Genomic DNA, 9412 nt, shown 5'->3' with positions numbered 1-9412 from the left:
AGAAATGCAAACAACCCAGTGTTTTTTCCCTCCTTCCTATCCCAGAATGCATCTGTGGTGCAGCCAGACCTTACTCCACAGCGCTTACACATTATTTGCTTTTATTTTGAAGGCAGCATTGCTTAACTTCCTCACAGTCTCTGGCTTTGGCAGGTCTGCCTTTTCTCCCTCTGAAAACACAAAATCATCACTTTAATTCTCACTCGGTTTTGTATTTAGTTACATTTATTGAAGGTAATTTGTGAGTATAAATGTGGAAAGACAAATAAATAAGTCTCTCTCTCTCTCTCTCTCTCTTTCTCTCTCTCTCTCTCTCTCTCTCTTATAAAACAGAAGCTCCTTGTATGAGGTGTAAACTTGTATCACCAAACATCCCAGATATCAATATCAAGAATTGCAAAATTACAATCCAGAATAAAACACAAGAAAAACATTTAAATGTCAACACGAGTTTGAAAATGAAACTTTTCTAAACTGATTGCAGAAAGGTTTCCCAGCAGTGATCTCTATGACTAATCTTTGACCTTTAAAAGCTCACAAACACATTTTCAGTCGCAAAATTTGATGACAAACACCGCCTCTGATAGAGCAATGTTTCTATCTTTCAGTCTCTCTCTCTCTCTTGTTCTCTCTGATCTAATCATGTGTGAAATGGGAAACCCTCCCTCTCCTCCCCCGAGACTCCCTCCGTCTCTGGAGGTAGCATGTTACATGTAGGCTACAACCCCAATTCACCTAAAAGCTTACCCAGTCTTGTCCTGGACCCTTCTACCTCATGAATTATAAAGATTCCAAATAATAATGTAAAAATGTACCAAAGGTGAGCTACAGACCAGTGTACACATTTTGATCAAAGGGACAAATGCTTGCTGGAATATTCGGCATTACATGTATCAGTATGTCCGTCTGTCAGCAGGATTACTGAAAAAACTTCTAGCCAGATTTTCATGAAATTTGGTGGAAGGGTGTAGACTGAGCCAAGGAAGAACCCACCAAATGTTCAGACTTTTCTCATGAATCATTCGGGAGCATGCCACATTTCTAAGATTTTTTTCACAATTAGGCCCTATGTTCCCACATTTCCTTTTTCATAAATGTGTATCAGATTGTATCCCTCTAACCCTAACCCCTAACCCTAAAAAATGTTGTGGATATGGCTTAAATTGAAGGGAAATGTAGGAACACAAGACCTAATTTTGAAAATGTCCTAGAAATGTGGGAACATAGGGCTGTGGGAACATAGGGCTAACCCCAACCATTCATACATATAGTTAAGAAAAGTAATGCACTTTGATTAATATGTATTCCACATATTTATTACTGTCAGCAGTACGTTTGGATGTTTGACTCCTAAAACACAGAGCTTTTAAGCCGGGGAGTGGAGTTCATGACTGAGAACACAAATATTTCGCGAGAGCTATGGATGGGAGCCATAGGGGCTTTCTCCCAATTACCAGTTTGTGCACACCCCCCCCACCCCACCCCCCTGGTTTCTCTCCTTGTTTTCTGTTCAATCCTAATCCCGCCCACAGGAGATTCGAGCAGAGGAGTCGAGGAAACAACGCAAGGAGAGAGGAGTCGAGGCAACAGGCATTTAACAAACATAAGAGATTGTTGCCTCATTTTAGAGTTATTTTAAAAAAGACACACACACACACACACACACACACACACACACACACACACACACACCTCCATCTGCCATGTAGGGATTAAGTAATTATCAAGCACCAACAGAGATTATTGCCAGTAGACTTGTATAATCATTGTTTTGTTATTAACCAAGAGCCAGGTTCTGTCCAAGGTGTCTGCCTATAAAAATAAAGTTTTTGCATTGCTCTGGGAGGAATTGTTGGGTCTCTGTGAATTATAGAGTGGTGGTCTAGACCTACTCTATCTGTAATGTGTCCTGAGATAACTAACTGTTATGGAATTGAATTGAATAAAAACTGACCAGTATTGTCTGAGGGGAACTGATCCATTGAAGACTTCATCAAAGACTTCCAGAGCTTTTGTTCGACATCCTGGCTCCACTTTTGGACAGATATAGATTAATTCCCCGGTAAGTTTTACTGCATAATACACATTTACAGGAGGGTAAAGGAGTTCAGGGCAGAGGAAAAGATATGCAACTACATGTAATGCCCATTAGAGCCAACTAATGAAGGCCGGTGGCCATAGACAGTCAAAATAATGGATGTAGTATCAGTGATGTCACCTGTTGGTTTGTGGACAGCCGGGAGTTTGCATTTTGGCTGTCGCTTTTCATGTTTTTTTTGGAGCCAGAAGTGACCAAATTTGTACGAGAGGGTGGAGCTGGGGAGGATGACACGGCCAAGCCAGCATTGTTTATGCTTTCAGCTGCACTAATCTAAAGACTATCTGTCAAATCTGAGTTTTCTGTTGCATGACTAAAACTACTTTTGATCGTACACGTTCCACCAAAACAAGCTCCTTCCTGAGACTATTTTGCAGAGGCACCGTGGCTCCATCCGGATCTTAGCCCCGCCCAAGACGATAGTGATTGGTTTAAAAAAATGCCAATAAACCTCTCCCATCCCAGAATGCTGTGTGGACTTCCTCCGCAGTGCTGTGGAGGAAGGTCTGGCAAAGCGAGATTAACATGCAGACCTCCATGTACTGGAGCCATTCATCTGCATGTAACACTTTCCCTGAATTTACCATCTAACGCTAGCCATAGCTAGCTTGGTTTGCAGAAAGCTGAACAAGACATTTTAAAGCGACCAAAATGTTCCAGTTAAATTTGCTGAAGTGAGAACACACAGTGAGAAGGTCAAAGTTTAAGACAAAAAGCATAGACAGCAGCCAAAAATAAGTTGAGGTCTATTATCTATTAGTTTTAGCATGGTTAGCATCGCTAAGCCTGATTGACAGGCCCTAAAGCATCCCCTGCTTTATTGTGTATTATAAAATAAATGGGACCATCATTTACTAAATGAACATCATGCTGCGTTGAAGAAGACTTGAAACTAGAGATTGAGACCATATACTCATTATGAAAATGTTTACTGAAGTAATAAATCAGGTGAGAAGTAGACTCATTTTCTCATAGACTTCTACACTCCAGCAACCTTTGTCCTCAAAAATTAAACTTTTGTGGCATTGAGTGAAGTGTTTAGACGTTACCTTTTCTTAGCTTTAGCCACAGTCTGTTAGCACAATATGTATGCAGCCATCAGCGCCTATTTAAGTTCTCGTTATGTTACGGTTTCTCGTTTTAAAAGTTAGCCGAAACAGCATTGTGAAGCTATCATTAGATCGATTAGTTCCCCAGCGACAGTCGTCATTTCAGATGACAAAAACAAAACGAAAGGCGCCGTCTATGACAAGAAATGACAAGCTGCTTTTATTTCCTTCCGTCTGAAACCAAGGATCCATTGTTTCGTTGTTTACAACCAATTTCGTTGGTAAACCTGACATTTTCATTGTAAACTGCATGTGATGTGCGAGAACGAAAAGCTTGACTTTTGAGGCGTAGCAAACAATAAGGCATCGAGACAACTGAACGCTATCTCCAGTTTCACTATAATTAGTATTGATTTGTTAATCCTTCCAAGTAGACTTCCTAAGAATTTAAAGTGAATAGCTGTTTCCTTTCTACAAAACTCTTTGGAAAAATTGTTAACCCATGAAATAACATGTTAACCCTTACCCTAACCTAAAGAACAGGGGAAAGTGGGAGGTTGTCGTCCACATGATCCTGTTTAAATCGATCTAAAATAAAAACCATGACAGCTAAAGCGTTCATTCTTTCTGCAGCAGAAAGCTAAGGCTACATTAACATTGCTACGTTTTGGTTTTTAAGCGGAGTTTTGAGCCAAAAGCGATCTCCGTTCAGTGTTTTTATCTCCAGTAGAACAACTAATCTGCATTTAAACATGCCAAAACCTCACATCTCATCAACATTCTGGTATACTGGGCATAAACAGGAGGCAGCGTGGAGACTGAATGAGAGGGAGAAACACTAGAGCAGGTGGAAAGAGAGGGGGAAACGTAGCAGAAGATATTAGTTTTAAAACCAAAACGTAGCGATGTAAATGTAGCCTACGTCTTCTGTCTTTCCTGTCATTACGTTGTACGCTTGACCCCACGACCATACGTGACGTCCGGTGAAAAAGCCCTTGACAACATTTCTATTACAAATGAAAAAACGGCAAAAAAAAAATTTAAGTTTAAAATAAGTTCTGGAATGATAAGAAACAATTTGTTCATGTTTCCAAATTAAGAAATATTTTGGATCAACATGTTTTGTGTGTTTATTTAGTAAACTTTGATAAAAAAAACATGGTTGGTTGACTTATATTCCCTTTTAGCTTAGGTTGTACTGATTTTAGGTATATTATGTATTTGAAGATACTCCAGGAAATGGCATCACAATAAGCACATATGTGCTAATTGTAGACACTGGCGGCCCATTTCTATTGCCGAGTTCAAAGGGTTAACATACAATGTGAACTGTGAATTTCTTATATGGATGTCAGAGAAACAGAGGGCGTTTTAATGAGAAGGATTCATCTTCTCTGCCTTGGGTCTCCTGGGCAACATGACGAAATTAATAGTTGAACGCAGAATGTCTCTGATCTGGTCTGTCCTAAATGTTTTTTTGTGTGAATGTGGAGCGCCAGGGTCAAACAGTCACAGTCCCCTCACAATATATTCTCCTACTTTACTGTATACTTGAATGTAACTAAGTATATTTACATGAAAACAGGTTTCAAGTGTGACTTTCCAAGTGGAACCGGAAAGTTCTTGATGTCGTAAACATCCGCGAGCAGTTCATGTTATCGCGTGACTTAATATTTACCCAACAGGGTGAGGTGTAAGATCAAACGCCTCTGGGATGCAACAGCTCCTGATTGACATCATCCCTCAGCCGTGTTTGAATAAGTAAATATTACAATAGTTATAGTTTCTATGTGACACTTGTAAAGAGATTTGGTTCACGTACAGTCTATCCCGTTCATAAGGCAGGTGGTAAAATACAAAGTAGTCTTACCGGACTGGCTGGTGAACCTGCGCTAAATACAGCATTATATAATCTACAGTATGAGGCAATGCTATCAAACTGTAGCCAAACCTTTCTTTGGCATTCTGCCTGAATGCTAATGTAGGCAGCACCTAGGATTAGGTAATGCAGAATGAGGTGATACGAACAAAACATAGATGTAATCTATCTAGATCTTTGCTTCCGCCAAAAAGGTTGTGTATTGATACAGTTTCTGTTTGTCTGTCTGGTGGAATTTGGTGGAAAGACGTAGCATAAGACAAGGAAGAACCCATTTAAATTTGGATCTGAAGTGTCATTGGTCTACGTTTAGGTGATGTAGAATGGTGCCATGTCACTTCTCCGACGCTCCATTGTTCCGACCTCTCAATAACCCGGAAAATTCCCTTTGGTCCTACAGCCCACTAGTCCGACGTCCACCAGCGATATTATGAATCCCACTATGGCCACGCCAACACCCGCCCTTCAATCGCATTTACTGGCCAGGCGTCCATGCTTATGCAAGGTAACGTAACCCCATTTGTACAGGTCCTGTCCCCTGGCTATCCTAACCTTAACCACTCAAGGTCAAATGCCTAACCCTAAACAATCGAGCTGCTTCGTAAGGCTGGTCTTGGCGTGGCCATAGTGGGATTTGTAATTTCGCCACCAAAGGGACGTCGGACTAGTGGGCTGTAGGACCAAAGGGAATTTTTCGGGTTATTGAGAGGTCGGAGCAATGGAGCGTCGGAGAAATGGGCAGTCCCCATGCAGAACGAGGTGATATGAACAAAACCACAACCATTTGAACTCTGCAATAGTGCCTGTGTTGGTATTATGGCATATTGTGATGTCATTTCTCAGAGTATCTTTAAATGCTTCATATCCATAAAATCAGTACAATCTAAGCTAAAAGTTAATGTAAGTCAATAAAACAATCATAATTATTAAAGGTGCACTGTGAGTTCCTGCATAACATCACTTCTCTTGACGTTCAAAGTAAATACCAAACAAAAGAGAGCAAACTCGTCCCTCCCCCCATGTTTCCATTACTAACTGACTAACTGTCACTAACCCCCACCCCCTCCCTCAACCATCTTGTCGTTGATTGACTGGGACGTGGTTTGTTGTATTTTGGTGCACAGCCTGTGCCCCTAGTGTTTGTTTGACGTTTATGACCCCGGTGTTGTCTCCCGAGACCGGGCTTTCTCACAGTGTATTCAGGGGGGGCAGGCAGCTAGGGAATCAAGAAGAGATGCCCACCATTTGAGACAAAAATGAAATCGTGCTGAAACCATGCAGGAACTCATAGTGCACCTTTAAAAGTATAAAAATTGTGTCAAATAGAAAAATTTAAAAATAGGACCCATTTTCAACAATATTTTACTAAATGAACAAAGCATGTTCATCCAAAAGATTTCTGAATGTAGAAACATGAACAAAATGTTTCTTATCATTCCAGAAGTTATTTTATCTCTGTACATTTTTGAGATTTTGAGATGTGCTCGTTTTTATGAGGGTAGTGTAAAGGCATTTTGATATTTTCATCTGCAATAGAAATGGCGTCACGCGATTTTGCACCAGACGTCACGTAACGTGGTGACATCCCGAGCGTACAACGTAATGACAGGAAAGACAGAAGCCTTAGCTTAGAAGGAACGCTCCAGCTGTTATGGTTTACATTTTAGATCAATTGAAACAGGATATTTTTCATGATCCGTCATTACTTCTGCCAAAGAGGTTTTATTTTCAGTTTGGTTTGTCTGTCTCTCATCAGGATTACGGAAAAAACTACTGGCGTATGGTGTACCATGAATCTAGAAAGAACTCATTAAAACTAACTAATTAATTACACAAAAAAACGCCCTCCAGGTCGCTAGGGCTCTAGGGCATGGCCTTAAATACCAAAATACAACAAACCACGTTCCAGCCAATCACCGACAAGATGGTTGGGGGAGGGGATGGATGTTAGTGACAGTTAGTCAGTTAGTCATGACAGTTACCGAAACATGGGGGGAGGGGCGAGCTTGCTCCGCTTAGTTTGAAATTTACTTGGAACGTCAACAGAAGTGACGTCATGCAGGAACTCATAGTGCACCTTTAAGTCTGCAAGAATCAGTCAAACCTGTAGTACTTGCTTATATATTTTCTTGACATCCTCAGCGCAAACAAAAGGCAGTTTGTCTGAACTTCACACAGAACGAATCAAACACTGGATGCTCCTGTATGTCAACTTTTTCTTTTCAAATTTTTTTTTAAACGACATACAGATCGCAACACCAACACATCCCCTAGTTAAACTAGTCTGGACCCAGCTTCTATAAGTTTACAACGTTTTGGTCTGTGACCTGGAAACCTGAAGCCTGCAGGCCACAAACATTAACAACAAACTTTACAGTGAAGTATACACGAGAGACTTCTCGTGTTCAGCGCTTAAACTTTTATAATGAACAACATTTACATATTCAAAGATTCAGAATTCTTCAATGACCACCCTAGCCATCTCACAAGCCCACTCCTGGATTGAAGGCGGCACCCCTTCATTCTTCCATCCTCTTAAAATAATCTGTCTGGCTATCATTAAAGTAGTCTGGACCCAGCTTCTTATGTGCCTATCCATCCCGCTTAGGATCGACCCATCTCCCAGAACAAATAATCTTGTGCTGACTGGAACCTGCGTCCCTGCAATCAGACACAGGTTATCATGTATCCCAGTCCAAAATTCCTGGACCTTATCAAAGGACCATAGGACATATAGTAATTGGCCATATTTCTGTCACTGAAGATCTTTTCGTGGATCTAACAATTTTTACAGTGTGGTATTAGTACTTTTTAAGTATAAGGACCCAAATACTTCTTCCACTGCTGGATACAAATGTGCCCTTTTTTAGGATTGACTTAATGACTTCTTGTTGACTGATGGACAAGTCACATATTCATGGCCACATGTTTGAGGTGAGTCAGTCGTCATGATGCAGCAGGGAAGTCACCTTGCTGAGTCTTGGTAAATCTCATAACGTAAACAACTTCCAAGCTTATCTGCATAAATGATGAATGTTTGGCAGAAACCAGTGAGTCATAGTACAGCTGGGACAAACGACAGAGGTGGAAGACGTTTTCAGATCATTTACTGAAGTACCAACACAATAAAGTCAAAAATAAATACTTGATTATAGTAAAAGGCCTGCATTCAAGATCCTGAAGTAAAAGCGGCGGTGGAAGAAGTATTGAGATCCTTTACTTCAGTAAACACCGTAAAAAAACCCCTCTATTACGAGTTTCTGTTCTGTACAGCTGCATTTCTAGTAGAGGTGAAACATAGATATCAACGTTGTATTTCTCTGATTTGTTGCTTTATTCTAACACCATACATACAACGTACCGTACTCGCGGGCGCTCGTTGAGCCTCCGTCTGAAACTCATTTCCCATTTCTACCGTTTTTAACATAGAAATTAAATGGATTAAGGATCATTTTATTTCTATAGTTTGTAGCTGACTTTACCAGCCGACTTCTCTATTGGCTGTTGAATCAGGAGACGTCTCTTACGTTCTAAAACCAGCCTCTGGAGACTCCACCAGCTGACTTCTCTATTGGCTGTTGAAACAGGAGACGTCAAAAAGGCGTCAGTATCCAGCTGACGGACAGCTTTTTTAGGCTTTTTCTCAACACTTTTGTTGGCTTTTTTGATGTTTTTCTCGCTTTATACATCCAATGGTTTTGTCTGGGTTTTTTCAACATTTTTGTAGTTTTTTGACATTTTTGTCCGTTTTTTTTTACCTTCTTGTCTTCTCCTCCTCTGTTACACTCTTTGGTTTTCAGCAATTTGTCTTCTTACATTCTGAAACCAGCCTCTGGAGACTCGACCAGCTGAGTCGCAGCGACACTATCAGCTGGTTTGAGTCGAGCTGAGACGGACCGGTTCAGACCGCTGAAACTTTTGCCCTGCGATGTTCTAAAACGGTTTTGTCTCGTTGCAAATCTTTGGTCTGAACTGGGCTTAAGTCTTTCTCTTTTTATCTCTCTTTTCGTTTCTCCACACGTTGCAATTATTGGGTCGATTTTAAATTGGGCAACAGAGATACGTGTCCCCTTCACTTTTTTAAATCAAATTTTCCAGAGGGAAAGCCAAAGGATTTAGAAAACAAAGCAGAGTATTTTAATGAACTCCACAGACAATAAGAAAGAACAGAGTTAGATAAGATAAGGATGATTTATTTCACTTAATACATTCTCTCTGACATTTTAAAAGCTCTTTAGCTTGCATTGAGATCAAAGAAACATTGTTTCCACTATTATAAAAGTGAAGTGTATATGTTATCAAATGAGCAGATACGGAAACTATGTAAAACCATTACTTTTTCCCCCGAGACTTTTACATGTTATCTGCAGGATCTGCTAACAACTG

This window comes from Perca flavescens, chromosome 4, assembly GCF_004354835.1.
Source record: "Perca flavescens isolate YP-PL-M2 chromosome 4, PFLA_1.0, whole genome shotgun sequence".
NCBI classification, from domain to species: Eukaryota; Metazoa; Chordata; class Actinopteri; order Perciformes; family Percidae; genus Perca; species Perca flavescens.
This window is presented reverse-complemented; position numbering follows the sequence as displayed.